A 21,044-nucleotide genomic window follows, 5' to 3' on the forward strand; every position below is an offset into this window, starting at 1 on the left:
AGTAACAAAAACAGCAACACTTTCATCAACTAACACATCTACAACAACAACAACAACAGCAGTGATAAGATGTGATAAAAAGGAAAAATAACAATAACAGGTGACAACTACGGTAACAGGTGTATTTACAATGTCAATCACAACATCAGTAACACCACCACCACCAACAACAACAACAACATCAACAACCACAAAATCAACATCAACATCTCCAACAACAACAACAACAACAACAACAAGCTGAGTCCCAGAGCAAACGGAAGAACGAGACAATAATAAAACAGTTTTGTTCTCTCATTTTACTCCTTGTGTCAGTAAAGAAACTGGCAGATATATATATATAAGTATGTATACATAAATATACATAAACCATCTATACATATACATACATATATATACATATATATATATAATATATATATATATATATATATATATATATATATATATATATATATATATATATATATATATATATATATATATATATATACATATATATACATATATATGTATGTATATGTGTATGTATATGAACTTGTATATAACTTAGAGTCAGAGCGGAGAAGATGGAACATCAATGGGGTGTGTATAAAAGTTGTTGATATATTTTTGTTTTGTTTTTCTTTTATTAGTTATTTCATTTGTGTTGTTTATTGTAGTTTTAAATTTTCTGATAACATTTCAGCACAACACTCACTTTCAATTTCCCCCTTCCTCTTCCCCCCAGCCATTGTTACCTGACTCCATGTAGTTTGCTTGACCTATGCCGTCACTAGAACTAACACCTGAATCCCTCCCACTTTGAATCATGTATAACCTCCTATCCTAAAATGAATGAACTCTTTAAAGATGTTATATAATGTGATATTTGGCATGTTACTTGCCAAAAAATAATAACTATAATAACAACAACAACAATAATAATAATAATAATAATAATAATAATGATAATCATAATAATAATAATAATAATAATAATAATGATGATGATGATGATGATGTGATGATGATGATGATGATGATAATAATGATAATAATGATAAGAAGAGGGAAAATGAAGAAGTATGATGAGATGGTCATGTCTAGAATGTGCATGATCATAGATATGCTCAATTAACAGTGACCTTGTGTTAACGAAACTAACAAAAATATCACTGTCAAGAGAAAGATAAATTCGTTAGTGTTGCGTGTAATAAGGGATATCAAGTATTTAATAGCAAATTATACTATACAACAACAACAACAACAACAATAATAATAATAATGATGATGATGATGATGATGAGCTTATCATGTACGGTGCTCAGGTGAATGGCAACTTATCGGCATATACGTTTGCTCATAACGTAAATAATAGCGGATGTCAAATGGCAAATATTGACTAAATAGCAATTAACACTATTGTATATATATCTGTTAGTATCATGTATAGCACTGCATATCAAATAGCTGGTATTCAATGGGGAGCAAATAATTCTGTGTGCGCGCACGTGTGTGTGTGTGCATGTGTGTGTGTATTTCTTTGTGTGTTTGTGATTTTATACTTACATATATTACACACAGACACACATATATATATATATACACACATATTCATACATACTTGCTTATATATATATATACGTGTATATATGTATGTATGTATATATAATATATATATAATATATATATATATATATATATATATTATACATACATATATGTGTGCATATATATATGTTTGTGCATGTATATGTATATATATATATATATATATATACACATGTATGTATATAATATATATACATACATATACATATATATATATATATATATATTATATATATATATATATATGTATGTATGTATGTATGCATACACATATACATAAATATGTGTGTGTGCATATATAAATATAAGCATACATACATTACATATATACATACATATGTATATGAATACATGCAATAGGATTTGTTACATGTACACATGGTGTTTGATACTCAGTACTTGATATATAGTATTTTGTAGGGCTCTCTCTCTCTCTCTCTCTCTCTCTCTCTCTCTCCATATATATATATATATACATATATATGTATGTATGTATATGTGTAAATTTGTATGTTTAGTTTTAAGTATGTATTCTCATGCATATGGTTACATGTCTAGACATGCTCATATATACTTAAATGACAAACTTCTGGAAAGTTTTACAGATTTTTACTGTTTGAGGTATGGATTGGATATGTAGTCTTTGAATGTATGTATGTATGCATGTATGTACATACATACATATGTATGTAGATAGGTATGTATGTATGTATGTTGTATGTGTGTATATATATATATATATATATATATGTAGGTATGTACATGTGTGTATATATATATATATATATAATATATATGCTTATAGATATGTGTGTATGTGTGTGTGTGTGTGTGCATGCATGCGCATGTGTGTGTGTATTCTTTTATTCTTTTATATGTTTCAGTCATTTGACTGTAGCCATGCTGGAGCACCGCCTTTAGTCAAACAAATCAACCCAGGACTTATTCTTTATAAACCAAGTACTTATTCTATCCGTCTCATTTCCTGAAGCACTAAATTATGGGGATGTAAACACACCAGCATCGATTGTCCAGCAATGGTGGGGGGACAAACACAGACACACAAGCATATATATATATATATATGTATATATACATATATATATATATCATCATCATCATCACCATCGTTTAACGCCCGTTTTCCATGCTAGCATGGGTTAGACGGTTCAACCAGGGTCTGGGAAGCCAGGAGGCTGCAACAGGCTACAGTTTCAACTGGTAGTGTTTCTACAGCTGGATGCCCTTCCTAACTCCAATCACTCCGTGTGTCGTGGGTGCTTTTTACGTGCCACCGACAAAGGCGTCAGGGGAGGCTGGTAGCAGCCACGATTGGTTGGTGCTTTTTATGTGCCACTGGCATGGAAGCCAGTCAAGGCAGCACTGGCATCGGCCACATTTAGATGGTGCTTTTTATGTGCCACCATCACAGGTATACCTCCCTGCAACCTGAGTATCCACCTCATCACATCTTTACCATCTTCTTTCTCCCCTCTCTCTATTCTCTCCTATTGAGGTAAACATGAATCTTCTCTACTTCAAGACATCTATTTCTGCTCCTTTATTCATGTTCTAATCTCTTGATTAAACACAAATCATTTGACATAAATCCACCTTGCTCAATACCATTCTCTACTCATTTGAGGTGTTTTGTCTTAAATGTTATTTAACAACCTCACTGGTGTTGGTGCCACTTGAAAACCACCCACTACTCTCTGTAAAGTGGTTGGCATTAGGAAGAGCATTCAACATTAGGAGCCGTGCCAAAGCTGGCAGTGGAGCCTGGTGCAGTCCTCTGGTTTGACAGCTCTTGTCAAGCTGCCAGAATGTGTTGGACTGTTTGGAGCAGGACATTAAATGATGATGAAGATGATGATGAAGATGATGATGAAGATGATGATGATGATGATGACGATGACGATGACGATACTGATGATGATGATGATACTGATGATAATGTTTATGCATATATACATTATGTGTGTATATATGTTTATATATAAAAACCATTGCATGTGTGTGTGTGTACTGTATATATTTGTGCACATGTGTGTATGTATGTATAATAATAATAATAATAATAATAATAATAATAATAATAATAATAATAATAATAATCCTTTCTACTACAGGCACAAGGCTTGGATTTTGTGGGGAGGGGGACTGTCATAATAACAGCAAATATTCTGCTCAATATCACAAATGTGCTTGTCAGTTGCTTGACCATGACCAGTTGAACATGTCCCTTTGTGGCTGAAGATATGTGCATCTCTGATTGTAAACAGAAGTAATGGGCGGGGTGGGGGGCATCATAGCCATGTGTTGAGAGGAATTCCTTGGGGTTTGAATAATTCACCTCTGAAAGCATGGGTGTTTTTTTCATCATCCTCAAACAACCCTTATTCAGGGACCTTAGGAGCGGGATGGGCTACTCGACCAGAAGAAAATTCTAACTGGGCCCCACCTGCAAGGTCATGTGCTGTTTATTTTGATATGAGATCACCATGTCACGCACATATGGTTGTGATGCATGCGCCTGGTGTACCCTTAGCAGACAGGTAGTCATGATGGGTATGTTGGGCTTTTGTATATTTGTACCCCAGTGTCACTTTGATGGCATGCACTGTTCTATCACAGACATCAGGCCTGGAATTTTGAGGGGAGGTGGATGGTCGATCACATCGACCGCAATACTTGTCTAGAACTTAAGTTATCAACCCTGAAATGATGAAAGGCAATGTTGACCTCAGCAGAATTTGAACTCAGAACCTAAGGACCGACGGAATTCCGCTAAGCATTTTGCTCTGTGTGCTAACAATTCTGCCAGATCACCACCTTAATAATAATAATGATGATAATAATAATAATAATAATAATAATAATAATAATAATAATAATAATGATAATAATAATCCTTTTTACTAAAGGCACAAGGCCTGAAATTATGGGAGAGGGGACTAGTCGAATACATTGTCTCCAGTGTTCCACTGGTACTTAATTTGTCAGCCCTGAAAGAATGACAGGCAAAATTGATCTCATACTTTCGGGGTCAAAGCAGGCCAACGACTGGTATCCGATCACTACAAGGCTTTAATATATTTGAACATTGATAAAACTTGAGGATGAGAGAATACATTGCTACTATAATGTCTTCCAGTTGCTGCTGGGAAATACACCATCTGCCCATGTATTCTTGAAACAGCTGTAAGGGACTATCTGTATGCCTTCCACCTTCTTCTTATTCAGCTTTGGATTGTATCTATGATGACCAGCTTTATCTAATACCAATAGTTCTGGCTTACCATATAAGTGTTCCAGGAGAAAATCAGCATATACGTGCCATCTTTTATTGACCTCTTGTGTTCCAAACTCCTGCAACATTCTTTTCTACTTTCAGTTTTGCTCAATGTTTAAATATATAAAAGTTATAATCTGATCTGATACCAACTGGTTGCCTGTTTATACTTTCGTTCTGTTACACACATACCTGATCAATAGAAACACTATGTATAGCCAATCTTCATTAGACTGCTACCTGAATTTTATGTATATATGTATGTATGTATGTATGTGTGTATGTATGTATGTATGTATGTATGTGTGTATGTATGTATGTTGTCCGTCCATCCATCCAGCCATCTACGTGTCTGTCTATCTATCTATCTATCTATCTATCTATCTATTATCTATCTATCTATTTATCTATCTATTTACTTCATCTCCATCATTTTACATCTGCTTTCTTCATTGGCATGGGTCAGATGAGTTACCATTATCTAAGTCATTATTGGGAACTATTGGAAGCTAGTTCTCTTAAAGACTGGAGTCTGTACATGTCATTAGACATGGAACTAGAAGGTGGTCTAGTGCAGCACCTTATAAGAGGGCTTTGTGAAGGACAAGAAGAGGGTTGAGAGTGACCCCCGTTTAGCCTCTTGTATACAGGCCATGTGGAAGGTGTGAATGTCAGAATGAAATGATATGGATGGTATAGTTAGCACAGGTATTGAAGATGTATGAGTGATGAGGAGAAAAGATACTGGGAGTGGGGGTGAACAATAGGGATATGAGATGGGGTAAGGATGCAAAGTAAAGGCGCAGCAAACATAGGGTAGGTAGAGGACAAAAAGCAAAAAACAAAATCCCAAAAAGACACCCTTGTGTCATATCATGAGTGAATGGGGGCTTCTGCTGCACTGTGTTATCACCTCCTCTATCATCTCAGTGAAATGGGAAATAAGTTGGATGGCTTGACTGGATTCAGTGAACCTAAGGGCTGCATCATACTATGGTGTCTGCTTTGATGGGATTTCTTATAGTCGGTTGCTCTCCCTAATGCCAACCACTTTACAATGTGTACTAGGTGCTTTTGTCATCCTACAGGCACTAAGTACAGTTGCCAAGTAACTTACAAGAAAGGAAAGAACAAGAAAAAGGAAACAAAAGTGAGGGAGAAGGCAAAGCCCTCTTGACTAGGTTGGGGAAGTATTTGCGAGGGTGGAGAGGTGATTTCATACTAAGGACAAGCTGAAACAAGTAGAGGTTGAGATATTTTGCTATAGAGAAAATACACAGCTCCCTACATTTATATATGGGTATGTGGGAGTATCTGGTAAGATGATAATGATGGGGTGCCAAAGCAAAACCCCTAAGAAGCAAGAGATACAAACAGTGGATTAGGTAGTTATAATAGCTTGAGGGTCGAGTACCAGATGGGGATAATGTATAACATACATACATACATACATGTGCATGGAAAGCCCCTTTTCCAAAATTCACTTGTCTGTGATGAAAAATACTCCTCCAGTACTGTTATGACCTCATCTACAGAATTCATATTTTTTCCCTCCAAATGATTTTAAAAACTGCTGAATAAATGATAATAAAATGGGGCAATGTCCAGTGAATATGGTGGGTAGGGGATCGTTTCCCATTCAAACTGCTCCAGCCTTTGGAATGTCATCCCCACTGTATGTTGCTGAGCATTATCCTGATGGAAGGACACCTTTCGTCTTGAAACCAAAGGTTGTCATTTTACTTCTAGGGCTGACTTAAGCCACTCAAGTCACTCGCAGTAAATCTCCTTTGTTATCATTTGGTTTGGGTTTAAAAGTTCAAAGTGAACTAAACCTTTCATATCCTACCAAAAAGATAACAACACCTTACCTGGGTAAAGGCCTTCTTTGGCTTGGGGTGCCAGTGTTTCTCCTTACCCTACCCACTGTCTTTGGCACTTGACATTTTTATAGGGAACCCATTTCGCGTCATCAGCCACTATTCGGTCCAAAAAAGGTTCATTTGTGAGCCGTGACTGCAAAGAAGAGCACACATTCACTTTCTGTATGCAATTAGACTCAGGAAATTTGTGAAGAATCCATTGACTCCATTGGCTGACATGTAGGTGTCGATGAATGGTTGAGTGACCAAATCCAAGTTTCTCTGCTAGTTCCCCAGCAGTTATGATGGAATTTTGTTCCACCAGGGCTTGCAGGATGTCCTCGTTGAGCTCTACAGATTTTTCCAGACAAAGCTCATCATTCTGATAGTGATTCTGCAATAGACACCACAGATACTCAGAAAACAGATTCCATCACACTCCAAGGGGAGAAACTAGAAGTAGTTGATAGTTTCCGCTACCTAGGTGACCAAGTTAGTAGTGGAGTTGGATGCTCAGAGAGTGTCACCACTAGAATACGAATAGCCTGGGCAAAGTTTAGAAAGCTCCTACCCCCTACTGGTGACAAAGGGTCTCTCGCTCAGAGTGAAAGGTAGATTGTATGATGCATGTGTGCGAACCGCCATGCTTCACGGTAGTGAAACATGGGCTGTGACTGCAGAGGACATATGTAGACTTGAAAGAAATGAAGCTAGCATGATCCGCTGGATGTGTAATGTCAGTGTGCATGCACGACAGAGTGTAAGCACCCTGAGAGAAATGCTGGACATAAGAAGCATCAGATGTGGTGTGCAAGAGCGACGCTTGCGATGGTATGGTCATATACTGCGGATGGATGAGGAGAGATGTGTGAAGAAGTGCCACTCCCAAACAGTTGAAGGTATCAGAGGGAGAGGTAGACCCAGAAAGATATGGGATGAGGTAGTCAAGCATGACCTCCGAGCGGTGGGCCTCACAGAAGCAATGACGAAGGACCGAGATCTCTGGAGATATGCTGTGACTGCAAAGACCCGAGCAGCTTCCTGCACCAGTTTTGCATAGCCCCAGCCCATTCAAAGTACTTTGGATTGCAGAACGACCTGCTGTGCTTACCTTGGATCGTAGAGTCAAGTACATCAATATCAAAATAAATATCAAATGGAAATAGTAGTTGTGACACCTGTGCCGGTGGCACATAAAGAGCACCATCTGAACATGGCCGATGCCAATGCTGCCTTGACTGGCTTCTGTGCCAGTGACACGTAAGAAGCACCAACTGATCATGGCCGCTGCCAGCCTCTCCTGGCACCTGTGCCAGTGGCATATAAAAAGCACTCACTACACTCACGAAGTGGTTGGCGTTAGGAAGGGCATCCTGCTGTAGAAACACTGCCAAATCAGACTGGAGCCTGGTGCAACCTCCTGGCTTCCCAGACCCCAGTCGAACCGTCCAACCCGTGCTAGCACGGATAATGGATGTTAAACGATGATGATGATGATGATATATATATATATATATGCGTGTGTGTGTGTTGTGTGTGTGTTGTGTGTGTGTATATATATGCATCTGTGTGAAGGTGCATGGCTCACTGGTTAGAGCGTCAAGCTTACGATCGTGACGTTGTGAGCTCAAATCCCGGATTGAGCTGCGTGTTGTGTTCTTGAGCAAGACACTTTATTTTACGTTGCTCCAGTTCACTCATCTGTAGAAATGAGTTGCAACGTCACAAGTGCCAAGCTGTATCGGCCTTTGCCTTTCCCTTGGATAACATCAGTGGTATGGAGAGAGGAGAGTGGTATGCACGGGCGACTGCTGATCTTCCATAAACAACCTTGCACGGACTTGTACCTGGGAGAGTAATTTTCTAGGTGCAATCCCATGGTCTGTGTCATGACCGAATGGGGTCTCAGATATGCATCTGTGCCGGTGGCACATAAAAAATACTTTTTGAACACTGGGTTTCATGGAAGCAATGACAAATGATCGTGACCTTTGCCAATGTGCCATGCCTGACCCATCGAGCCATGTAAAAATATATTTATATCTTGATATTGTCACAATATCAAAGGAGCTATGTCTGGCCACTTGAAGAAAGAAAATAAAGAATTCAATGATAAGTCTGAGAGTGAATAAACAGTCAACCAACAAAATACATAACATTCTATGTTTCTCAAAGCATTAAAAAAAATCTATTTTTAATATTTTTAATATTGTTTTGAAATATTTTTGAAATATTTTTGTTTTATATTATATTGTTAGCACTTTATAGACTTGTCATGTCATGTTACTGAAGACTGTGTCTTTGGATTAAGCTATTTACTCGAGTCGTTTTCTTGACTTCAAATGAATTTCGTAGAAACTTGATTTATATTGCAGTTAAAAAAATCACAGCATGATAAAAATAAAAACATAACCCCCACCCAGGGAATCTTTTTAATATTCTATTTTCCTACAGGCATCTTTTATTTTCTACCTGTTTTACCAGAGCTCCACCTTGAAGGGTTTTGCTGATTAAATCAAATCCAATACTTATTTTTTTCTATGTCTGGTACTTATTCTATCAGTGTGCTTTGCTAGATTACAGGAGCATAAACAAGTGGGTTGCTTCGCAATCATAAAGTTCTGGGTTCAATCCCACTGCATGACACCTTGAGCAAAGCCTTGTGAGTGGATTTGGTAGATCGAAACTGTAGAAGCCCTTCATGTGTGTGTGTGTGTGTGTGTGTGTGTGTGTGCGTGTGCGTGTATGCACATGTATGAGCCTCATCACTACTTGGCAACTGATGGTGTGTTTACGTTCTTGTAACTTGGCAGTTTGGCAAAAGAGACCAATCGAATAAGTACTAGGCTTAAAAAATAAATAAGTACAGGAATCAATTGATTTGACATATATATATATATACCTCCCTGCAACCTGAGTATCCACCTCATCACATCTTTACCATCTTCTTTCTCCCCTCTCTCTATTCTCTCCTATTGAGGTAAACATGAATCTTCTCTACTTCAAGACATCTATTTCTGCTCCTTTATTCATACTCTAATCTCTTGAGTAGATAGAATTTGAACTCAGAATGTAAAGACAAACGAAATGGTGCTAAGCATTTTGCCCAGCACAGTAACAATTCTGCCTGCTTATTTCTTTATTGCCCACAAGGGGCTAAACATAGAAGGGGCAAACAAGGACAGACAAAGGGATTAAGTCAATTACATCGACCTCAGTTCGTAACTGGTACTTATTTAATCGACCCTGAAAAGATGAAAGGCAAAGTCGACCTTGGTGGAATTTGAACTCAGAACGTAATGGCAGACGAAATACCGCTAAGCACTTTGCCTGGTGTGCTAATGTTTCTGCTTGCTTGCCACCTTAATCACTCTACATAATTTCAGAGCAGGGGGTAAGTCGATTACATCAACCCCAGTATTCAACTGGTACTTATTTTATCGACCCTGAAAGGATGAAAGGCAAAGTTGACCCTGGTGGTGTTTGAACTAAGAACGTAAAAACGGACTAAGTACTGCTTAGCATCATTCATGGTGTGCTAACGATTCTGCCATTTTGCTGCCTTAATCACTCTACATATTGGTTGATGCTCTTTACTTCTAGGTTGGTTTTGTTTGAGATGATCTCTAGTCAAAACATATCGTCTATGACCATCAAGTCTATTTTTCTGACATTGTATCCAATGTGTCTGTCTACTTAGTAAGGCAATGTAGCACAGCATGAAGAAGAGTTGGATGCTATTTTGAGTGACTGCATAAGAGGTTCCCTCACTATTTTATTATGCTGTTTTCGACAAATCTGATACCTCATGAAATCATTTCAGTTGAACTGAGAGTTAAATTAAGATTTTAATCTAAATATAAACACTTTAATACAAGCAGTTTCAGATGTATCATCATTAAAAACAAAACCACAGCTCCCGTGACTTTCGGAAACATTTTTTCACGCTAAGAGTTGCTGAAGCATGGAACAAACTGCTGGCATCAGTTGTTAGTTGTTGGAGCACTGCATCCTTCAAAACTTCCATGCTTCCTGAGATTCGCCAACACTACACCTGATTTTCTGGCCTCCATACACACGCAAGCATGTATCTGACTCATACACTGTTCGCTCTCCAGACATTTGTACATTACTGCATATACTTTATACACACTTTTGACAAGTTGTGGTGCACCTGAGCACTGTTTTCAATAACTTCATTATTATTATTATTATAATAAAATAGTTGTAAAATAAAAGAGCTTTTTTTTTCACGATTCTGTCAGTTGAATTCCCAATATATAGTTTTGATTCCTGGTTGAAGCCAGCTTGAGCATTTCTTTCACACTGTTAATGTCTTTAAGAAAGATACGACTATTACTCATACTCATTCACCTTCCTTATAAATTTTTGGTCTCATTCATATTTGTGGTGATTCCTTTTATACATGCAACATTCAAAGTCCAAATATAGACTCTGTTTCTTATTCTTTATTGCAGTCCTTCTGCTTATAACCACACTTCATTTCATACCAAGACCAGTATATTTAAACTAATTCTCCTCGATTTGCTGAAGCCACTGCTAAGACTTCCAGTGCATTCTGATGCCTTTCAAAATAATCATTCTCGTCAAGTATTTATAAATCCAGTCAATAGATGATGGACTGTTTAATCTCACTTCCATCCGTGGCTTGCACTTGTTTGATTTCACTTTCATCCCGCTTAACAACCTTCCAAGAAATTCAAGTTGCAGCTTAAATATCCACAGGATTTTCTATTTAAACAACTTGCTACTTCATATAATTTGTTATCATTTTATCTTTATACTGATTAAACTTAGTTTAAGAGGAATTATTATTTTTTTTGCTGTGTATTTTTTTTTTAATATTTAATATTATTTTTTAAAATATTTTATATATATATATATATTTCCTGGTGTAATTTATTCTTTCTATACATTCATTCTGTCTCTATTCTAATAATCCATCACTAAACATCTCTACTTCTCCATTGTATCTTACAGTTCTCTTTCCAGAACAGTAGTCCAATATTCCTCCTCTTCCTCCTCTTCTTCCTCTTCTCTTTCTCTCTCTCTCAATCCTTATTTATCCTCATCATATAACATATTACTTAGCAGTTATTCCTTCACACACACACACACATTCTTCGTACTCTTGCAACCTCTGCTTCTAGCTTCCATTGTCATGAATATTTCATCAGTTGTTTGCCGAAACAGAAATTCTTCAGGCAAACGCTTTTAATGATTCTTTCCAGCTTTGTCAAAAAGAACCACAATCATCTCTAATTTCTGTCAATGGATCTAGTCTATAGTTTATCACAAAAATTTGCCACATAATCCCAGCTTGAACATTAGACCCCTGAGTTTTCATTCAGGTTTCAAGTTCACCTAAAACCCTTGTGACTATTTCGTCATCTAACTTCTCATTCCTATTGCTTACAACCAAAATATCTGTAGACTTCCATTTTGTCTGTTTGAGAGTAACTCCAGATGTACCTTTTTCCCCATTTTCCTTCTTACGGTGACAATCTCTGCTCATTTTCTGACAGCTTAGCATACTTCAAGAACATGGCAAGCATGTAGCAACCACTTAGCTGATATTACAGCATATCTCAGTATCATGGTTAGCTCACACTGTATTCTGAATAGCTACTTCTGTCCTGGCATCAGGCCATGCTCTTGTTTCATGGTTAGCTTGCACTATAAATTTTAGTCTCTTCGTGTGGAGAATGCTTACAGATCCTCAATGAATGAAGGTGCTAATGGTAATAGATCTGTCTCCAAGTGGCTCCCTTCTATACTGTGGAATTCCAACTGATACAAGCCAACAATGGGTCTCTTCACGGTTGCTTGGCCTGCTAAAAATAGCAATTAAATAACCCTCAAACAACATATCACTATTTTGAAAAGGAAAGAACATTGTAGACAATATAAACTTAAATCCCTTTAAAAAAGACAGGATGGTCATGGCTGGAATGATTTTGACAATAGGCCTGTTCAATTAGGGCTGATCTGAGTTTGAGCTATCAGGATTGATCTGGGGTTCAACGATTTGGGTTGATCTGAATGATTCAAGAATGTTCTGGAGGAGTGAGCTGTGCCTGGTCAATCATGGTCAATCAGCGTTGATCTGGGATTGATCAGTCAGAATTGGTCTGGAGCTGATCAATAAGAATTGATCTTGATCTGAATGCTCAGAGTTGACCACGTACTAATTAACTATAACTGGACATAAAGTGTCCCTTTGCAGAAGTCTTTGGCTCCTACAGATCCAGTAGATTGTTGTCAAACATTTGTTCACCCAACAACTGTCTATCAAAACACCCCCCACCCACCCCCACACACAAACGTGCACACACACACAAACACACACACACACATGTATATGAACATATATACACATACATGAACAAACAAGTGTGAATGCAGATATACACACAAACAACATTCCTTTCCTCTTTGTTCCACTCTATTTCTCACATATACACCCTCCACACGCACATACATACACACACCCAAACACATCAAAACTCATAATAAATTCTATATTTATTAAAAATTTCCAAAGTTCACATGCTATTTGTCCTTTTCATTATGGTATTTCATATCTCTGAATTTGCCTATGTTGTTCAAATACATTATGTTGAACAGTCAGTTATTTCTCTAAGATCATTCTTGTTTAAATTTTACAGACTACCTACAACATAAATGTGTTCTACTCTTTTCCTATAAGTCTAACTCCCTTGGCTACAGGAGAGGAAAGCTGAACAGCTGTTAGACTGATGATACCTATTTCTTTATTACCCACAAGGGGCTAAACATAGAGGGGACAAACAAGGACAGACATAGGTATTATGTCGATTACATCGACCCCAGTGCGTAACTGGTACTTAATTTATCGACCCCGAAAGGATGAAAGGCAAAGTCGACCTCGGCGGAATTTGAACTCACAACGTAACGGCAGACGAAGTACCGCAAAGCATTTCGCCCGGTGTGCTAACGCTTCTGCTAGCACATACACACATGCCTATGACTGTTCTCTTATCTCTATACAATAAACCTGTCCTTAACCCTTGCATTACCATATTTATTTTGAGATGCCCTGTGTTTCTTTCAATTACTTTAAATATAACAAAGACTTTAGTAAAATAACTTAGTTATTATTCAGCTAGTATTAGGAACATAAATTGTGACTAAGGTTTGGTGGAAGATTTTTATTCAAAATTTGTGAAAACAAGACATTTGTAGTCAGAGCCAGAGCCGATTTCAGCCGGGTTGGTAACGAAAGGGTTAATAGCAAGTCAACTTTGGAAAATTATTCATCTTTGAGATTGTCTCTTCATCTCATTTGGAGCTGATCTTAATTGCCATCTAGTAATTACAGCACATCCTCAAGAGGCAGACATAATTTTAATAAATCAAGCATTTATGTTGTATGGCATTTGATATACTTATATTTATCTGAACTGTTCAAATGTATGCCACTGGCCATTGAGTTATTTCTCTTAGCTTGTTATGAGATCAGATGTTCTGACATATCATTACTCCTCCGAGTACCATCTCTTACTGACCAAGAAAATTAATTCTGGCTTATACAAATATAAAACATGCTTAAGAACCAATATGTCAATTACCTTATTAATATTATCCTTCAGATTGTAATTTTCCAGACAATCAACCTCAGTGCTGATATTTTGGGGTTTTATTCTGTTTCTTGGTCACCGAAATTTACAGTCACATTTCAGTATCTCAAACACACTTGTGATCAAAGACATTCCAGCCTTGACCATCCCATCTTTTTTTCATAAAATGTTTACTCAGGAGTGGCTGTATAGTAAAGAAACTTGTTCCCCAGCTATGTGGTCTTGTGCTTAGTTCCGCTTGTGTGGTACCTTGGGCAAATGTCTTCAACTATTGCCCTAGACTAACCAAAACTCTCTGAATGGATTGGTAGGCAAAAATCGAAAGAAGCTCGTCATATATATACGAAGAGAGATTATAGGACACTGGTCATTAAGGTATGACAAGATATATGTAAAGCCAAGTCCTTTATGGATGCAAAACCCTGGAAAACCTTATGAACTAGCCATAACTATCATCATCATCGTTTAACGTCCGCTTTCCATGCTAGCATGGGTTGGATGATTTTGACTGAGGGCTGGTGAACCAGATGGCTGCACCAGGCTCCAATCTTGATTTGGCAGAGTTTCTACAGCTGGATGCCCTTCCTAACGCCAACCACTCCGAGAGTGTAGTGATCACTCCAAGAGTGTAGTGTCACTCCGAGAGTGTAGTGATCACTCCGATATATATATATATATATAATCATCATCATCATCATCATTTAACATCCGTTCTCCATGCTAGCATGGGTTGGACGGTTCGACCTGGGATCTGGGAAGCCAGAAGGCTGCACCAGGCTTCAGTCTGATCTGGCAGTGTTTCTACAGCTGGATGCCCTTCCTAACACCAACCACTCCGTGAGTGTAGTGGGTGCTTTTTACGTGCCACCTGCACATATATATATATATATATATATATACAAAAGGCTTCTTTGTACACTCACACACACACTCATACATATGTATATATATAAATTTATAATTAAGGGTACAAGATAGTACCAGCATTGCTAGAAATAAGAGTAAAAAATACTCAAATAAGTCACAATATCACTGAAAATTTAATAAACTGACAAAATCGAGGAGGGCTTATCTGGGTATATCTGCAAATTCTTTTGCATCTTTCCCTTGCAAAGGTAGGTTTTTTGGGGTTTGTTTTACATGCTCTTCGATTTTGTTATCTTGTTAAATTTTCAGTGATATTGTGGCTTATCTGAGTATTTCTCGACTCTTATTTCTAGCAACACTGGAACTATCTTGTATCTTTAATTATAAATTTATAAATTTTACCTTTTTGTGCTTTTTACCTTTTTATGCTTGCTAGCCACTTATATCATTATTATTCATTATTGTATATATATATATATATACACACACACAAAGAAGCTCATCCTATATTTTATATATATATATACACATACTTCAGAGGTCCACAGCTCTTCAATATCCTGTCGAAGGATCTGAGAGACCTGCATGGGGTGGATGCAGATGTCTTTAAAATAAAGCTGGACCTCTTCCTGTCAGGTGTCCCAGATAACCAACTTCATGGCAGGAGGTGCAGATGAGGGCAGCTGCATCACACTCTCTCATGCACCAAATGTCAATTGCTAAAAAGCATTTGTGAAGTAAAATCATGTAGCAACACCGAATGGCGGTGCCCCAGCATGGCCACAGCTCGTGAGCTGAAACTAGATAAAATAAAAAATAAAATAAATAAATACACACAACAGGCTTCTTTTTATATATACATATATAACAAGATTCTTTGCATGCATGTGTGTGTGTGTGTATGTGTGAGTGTGTGTGTGTGTGTGTGTGTGTGTGTTTAGCCTTGTTTAGACATCACATGATGGTTATAAATGATCATCAACATCGAAACAAACAAATTTGTCTGTTACCAGTCTTCCATGGAGAACATGTCTGGCCATGGGAAAATATTTCCTTACTTGGAAACGGGTGAGGAGGTTGGTGTCAGGAAGGGAACGCAGCCATAGAAAATCTGTCTCAACAAATTCTGTCTGACACCCATTTAAGCATGGAAAAGTGGCTGTTAAATGATGATGATGATGATGATGATGATGATGAGTCTGCTCTGTCAGATCTGACTTAGGGCTATACAGCATCATCATCATCATAATATCAAAATATTATCAACAGGCTTCTCGTTAATATTGGCATATCCATTAATATCCAATAAAACAGAACTGCAACAGGAGAATGGTATAAATTGACTATGGCTTGGAAATTTGCAATTTCAATTGAAAAAAATTTCGTTGAGAAATTAAATAATTTATTTATTGCTTCCTTGTTGTGAGGCAAACATCATTTGACAATCTATCTCTTTTAATTCTATATTAAATTAAATTTTACATCAATTTCATAACAACCCCTGTGTATAAGGAATACAATGTATGTTTGTGTGCACAAACATATATGTGTGTGTGTCCGTGTCTATGTGTGTGTATGTGTCCATGTGTGTGTGTGTCTATATGCATTTGTTCATATGTGTGCATATATATTAAATATGTGTGTGTATGTATATGTATGTGTGTGTATGTATATGTGTGTGTGTATGTATGTGAATGTGTACATGTGTTTATATAATTATGTGTATGTGTATACATCTATATGTATTTATATATGTTTACATTGGTGTGTTTGTGTACATGTATGTGTGTACGTATGCTTGTTTGTTTGTGTGTGAGTGTGTATGTGTGTATGTGTGTGTTTGTGCGTGTATGAATGAGTGATTTGGCCACAGAGAGTTCTTAATAAATTGGTTGGTTTGATTAATTACAGTGTTTACAATATTAGAAATAACCAGAGTAAGATAAAATAAGATGATTATGGATCAGTTAACACCATTCTCTAGTTGAGGAAGTAAGGGAGACAACTTTAAACATTTCTGTATTCTTACCTCTCATCAGGGGAACTGTAAACTTTGCCATTGCTTGCTAGCCCTTGTCATAGAATAGTTCTTTGTGAAATGATTGGAAAAGCTTACAATTCAGTTAGATTTTCTACAGCACCATTATCTTTGGCATCTTCACTTGCTCTCTCCCCTTGTGTGTAAAAAACACTTTTTGCTTTTAGACAGATAAAAGAACAATAGACACCTTGGCAGTAGTAGAACATATCTTTTGCTTGCCTGATAAATGTACAAATGTTATTTCAAAGCAGTTAACATTTTTATTAAATCCTTATTCAGTAAATTTTGTAAAGTGATTAATATTATAAAGGGGCATTCAACCATGGAAATCATCTCAATATTGGAATGTATGATTGAAGAGTGACCTTCTGATCTACCTAGCAGAGCATCAACTCTGAATGGAATTTGGTTAGGACTGTGATCCTCATTATCATAATTGAAAGGGGATATTAATGATGGTTACGATGGTGGTGGTGGTGATGATGGCAGAAAGGTGGCGAGCTGGCAGAAACGTTAGCATGCCAGGCGAAATGCTTAGCAGTATTTCGTCTGCCATTATGTTCTGAGTTCAAATTCCGCCGAGGTTGACTTTGCCTTCCATCCTTTCGGGTTCGATAAATTAAGCACCAGTTATGCATTGGGGTCGATATAATCGACTTAATCCATTTGTCTGTCCTTGTTTGTCCCCTCTGTGTTTAGCCCCTTGTGGGTAGTAAAGAAATAGGTGGTGGTGATCATGATTATCATTAGCATACCAAGAGTGGGCCTGTGTTAAGTTCTTCTGCTTTGTCTGAAATTAAACCAATGTCTGTTATATTCATATCCCTAGTTTAGTTGAGTTTCTGTTCGTTGTTGTAGTTCTGTATGTAGGACATATTCTCATCATGACATTTGTACATTTTTATTATTTTTACCAAAAAAAGAAAATCATATCAGATTGCTGAATCAAGATGTGTTACTTCTCAGTGGAGAAGGGCTGGCATTGCTTTGTTCCTTTTATACAGACTTGGTCAAAAGTCTTTCATTTTTGATCCATAATTAGGGAACATAATTAGTGAATTAGTGTTGAGAAAACAACTCTTGAAGCTGCTCTTTAAACATACCAGTATAACATCAAGTCTGCTAGGGAGCTTTTATATAGTTCCTCAGTCTGCTAGAACTTTTATTGTTTTACTTGTTTCAGTTTTTGGACTGTGGTCATGCTGGGGCACTGCCTTGACAGGTTTTAGCCAAATGAATTGACCCCAATATTTTTTTAATGCCTGATACTTATTCTATCATTGTCTTTTACCAAACTGCTAAGTTATGGGAACATAAACATGCCAACTCCAGTTGCCAAGTAGTAGTGAGGGTCAGATATAAACACAAAACTCACACACACAAGATTCATACACCACACGCGTGAGCACAGACACACACATACACACACACACATGCACACATATATGATGGGCTTCCCAGTTCTGTCTACCAAATCCATTTGTAAGGCTTTAGTTGGCCTGGGGCTATAGTAGAAGACACTTGCTCAAGGTGCCATGCAGTGACACTGAATCTGTCATTGTGTGCTTGGGACACAAACTGCAGACTACACATCTATACCTGCACTTACAAAAAAATCATTTGCTCAACATGACGTTTGATCCCATGACCCAAGTTTAAGAATCCCATGCTCTACTGATTGAGCTACCCAGGCAATAAATACCTATTTCTTTACTACCCACAAGGGGCTACACACAGAGGGGACAAACAAGGACAGACAAACGGATTAAGTCAATTACATTGATCCCAGTGCGTAACTGGTACTTATTTAATCGACCCTGAATGGATGAAAGGCAAAGTCAACCTCGGCAGAATTTGAACTCAGAACATAACGGCAGACAAAATACCACCAGGCATTTCGCCCGGCATGCTAACGATTCTGCCAGCTCACCCAGGCAATAAATACCACTGCATTTGACTATTAGATGGGATGGACATGGCTTGAATGTCTTTGATCCTGTCTCAGTTCAGTCAGTTTGAACCAGAAAACTACACAACTGTTATTTTCAGAGTTTCCTCCCTTTGCTTTCACTCTTCTTTCACTCTTCTAAGCGTTTCCTACACCAACCATGTAGTTTTGCAATTATTTCACGGTCGCCCTCATTCATCTTCCTGTCAAGACACGATTTAGCGTCTCACTGCTATCTTATCTCTCCAGTATATAATGGTTCCTTAAGGAATTCAAAATAATCAGCAAGCTAAAATACCCTCGTCGATTTTGCAACATTTATCATGTTTTATGCTAAAAGACCTTCTGGGAAATCATTTTCTTTGGAAAAAGCTGAACGTTTGTCTCACCCTATTTGGTGTTTCTCCAATTTTCACAAATTTAAGTCAAGGTTAACAGAATACGTCAGTTGACCTCGTTTTATGTAATAAATTATTGATGATCATATTGCCATCTTCTGACAAACATTTTCGTGACATTTGGTACAACAGTAATCTCTTTATTTCTTGGCCTATCAGTATATCTGTACTTAACAAATATATATGAATATATGCATGTTCACACACACACACACGCATGCATGCACCCCTCTACATATTCATATATGCATGCATCTAATGTGCATATGTATGTATGGATGAATAGATGTATGTATGTATGTTTGTATGCATGTAGGTATAAATGTATATATACATATCTGAGCAAACTCATACATACATATATATCTGTGTGTATACATAAATTCATTCACTATACATATATATACACATGCCTGTATTTGTGTTTATGTGTATGCATACATGCATGTATATACAAATATACACAATAATATTGCATTAATTTTCCATGATGTACATATAGATCTTTTCCCTTTTAGTGGAGAAAATCAGTCTCTCACTCATCAACCTGGCATAATTTTCATCATCATTATCATCATCATCATCACCATAATTATCATCGTCATCATCCATCAACATTTTCCATGCTGTCATGGGTTGGATGGCTTGACAAGAACTGGCAAGGCCAGGATCCACACCAGGTTCCATGGCCTGTTTTGACTTGGTTTCTACAGCTTGATGTCCTTGCTAATACCAACCACTCTACAGAGTGTACTGGGTGCTTTTCATGTGGCACCATCACCAGTACTTTTTATATGGCACCAGCACCAGTGTTTTTATGTGGTACCACCATCCACACCAATGCTTCTTACATGACATCTTGGTTTTAGGATCTCAATTCTGTTGTGATGGGCAGATCTTTTTGATTATAGCATTGCACCACATATCTCAGATCTCTGTCATCTGTTTCGTAAGGTTCGGCATTTTGAGATTGGCCTTCAGCACTTCATCTCATGTCTTCCTGGATCTTCCTCTTCCACAACTTCCCTCAACACTTCATTGTGCAACTGTCCTCATCCATCTGCATCACATAACCAAACCAGCACAGCCTCCTCTCTTGCACACTGCATATAATTCCTCTTATGCCCACTTCTCCCTTAATACACCAGTGTTCTGTTGCACATGCACACTGACATTGCACATCCTGCAGAGCATACCACTTCATTCCTTTCCAGCCTTTGCATGTCCTCTGCATCAATTAAAATGTAATTATTACCTTAATTACAACAAAGTCTGTTATAGATGAATCTAGAGACAGAATTACCACTAATTTCCATATTATTTGTTTGTGACTATTATATTATAATGGTCACTCATTTGTTCTCATTTGTCATAGAATTGTCCAATATTGTCATCAGCAG

General features: G+C 37.4%; 1 long non-coding RNA gene across 1 annotated transcript in view; it reads left to right on the forward strand.

Annotated features, from left to right (window-relative positions):
- The first annotated feature begins 478 nt into the window (after positions 1–478).
- The window catches only part of LOC118764927, a 147,881-nt gene continuing 127,315 nt past the window's right edge, over positions 479–21,044 (forward strand). Inside the window, exon 1 of the long non-coding RNA XR_005000765.1 lies at positions 479–585. This is a non-coding gene — a long non-coding RNA (uncharacterized LOC118764927). The remainder of the gene's footprint in view (positions 586–21,044) is intronic.

Source organism: Octopus sinensis, linkage group LG9 (assembly GCF_006345805.1).
Source record: "Octopus sinensis linkage group LG9, ASM634580v1, whole genome shotgun sequence".
NCBI classification, from domain to species: domain Eukaryota; kingdom Metazoa; phylum Mollusca; class Cephalopoda; order Octopoda; family Octopodidae; genus Octopus; species Octopus sinensis.